The following is a 1,735-nucleotide window of genomic DNA, read 5'->3' on the forward strand; positions in this document are numbered from 1 at the left end:
CTTTACTGAGATGTTATACATTTTAAGTAATATTATCAGAATCTACAAAAAAAGATTTTATTACTAGAATATTTAGGGTATTTCCAAAATACCTAACGTGCCCTTGTTTTATGTTACCGGAAAAACGTTATTATAAAAATGTCATCGCCACGTCAGACGCCACGTCAGAAATCGCTGACGTGTATTAAATAACTCAGCCGTAACGCGTTATAGAGGTAATGTCGGCTGAGTTATAGGTATGTTGCGGCTGATTTATGGAAAAAACATTTGAGTAAGATCGGACGGCTGACTTAGAGCATAACTCAACCACACGTTACGGCTGAGTTATTAAAATCTGGCTGAGTTATGCTCTATCTTAGCCGTCCTTACGGCTGAGTTTTCACCCGATGGCTGAGTTGTCAAAATTTTGGCTGAGTTAGAGCATAACTCAGCCATAACGTTTGGCTGAGTTTTCACCCGATGGTTGAGTTGTCAAAATTTTGACTGAGTTATCAATACGACACGGCTAAATTAACTTTTCACCGCCTGGCTGAGTTATGAAAAACGGCTGACTTATGAGATGTAGTTATGGCTGAGTTATGGTTAAATCTATAACTCAGCCGTGATAGGCTGACTTATCGTACAACTCGGCCATTTCACGGCTGACTTAGTAGCAAAAGATTAATTACTAGAATGTTATTCAGTTACGGCTGACTTATTAAACGATACGACTGAGTTATAATTTGTTTGATGGCTGAGTTATATTAAGGCTGAGTTATTATTTCTTTAATGGCTGACTTGCCACGTCGGACGCATCATCCATGTCAGCATTCCATGTCATCATCTTTCTTCTCTGGAAATACGAAACGTCGTTCCTTCGATTCTTCAACTGGTTATTAAGTGAACTATTTACCTTATATATCACACCTTGTTCTTCTACTTCTTCTTCATTTTCTTCTTCACCTTGTTCTTATACTTCTTCTTCACTTTCATCTTCACCTAGTTCTTTCTACTTCTTTTTCACCTTGTTCTTCATTTTCTTTCATGGATCCAGTTCTGGTACTAGTTGTTTCCGATAATTGGGTAAAGAAACAGAGATATGTATTTAACACCGACGATAGAGGGTGTATAGTTGTGCAGATCGATGGAGGCGCAACACACGACAAGCTTGTGGAGCTTGTTCTTGAAGACTACGGATTGGACGCGTTTAGCCATGAGCTAAAGCTGAGCTACATGTTCTCGAACAAGGCACTGAAACTAATGGCGCATGATACTCCACCTTTTTTTGTCTCCAATGATCGGCAGTTGCAATGTTTTTTGGGGCTATGGAAAACCGATCAACTACGTCTCTGTGTGGAGTTTTCGGCTAAAGGGTCTACATAATCTAGTGGAGCTAGAGGAAGTATGATACGGNTGATTTATGGAAAAAACATTTGAGTAAGATCGGACGGCTGACTTAGAGCATAACTCAACCACACGTTACGGCTGAGTTATTAAAATCTGGCTGAGTTATGCTCTATCTTAGCCGTCCTTACGGCTGAGTTTTCACCCGATGGCTGAGTTGTCAAAATTTTGGCTGAGTTAGAGCATAACTCAGCCATAACGTTTGGCTGAGTTTTCACCCGATGGTTGAGTTGTCAAAATTTTGACTGAGTTATCAATACGACACGGCTAAATTAACTTTTCACCGCCTGGCTGAGTTATGAAAAACGGCTGACTTATGAGATGTAGTTATGGCTGAGTTATGGTTAAATCT

Source organism: Camelina sativa, chromosome 14 (genome assembly GCF_000633955.1).
Source record: "Camelina sativa cultivar DH55 chromosome 14, Cs, whole genome shotgun sequence".
In the NCBI taxonomy this organism is placed as follows: domain Eukaryota; kingdom Viridiplantae; phylum Streptophyta; class Magnoliopsida; order Brassicales; family Brassicaceae; genus Camelina; species Camelina sativa.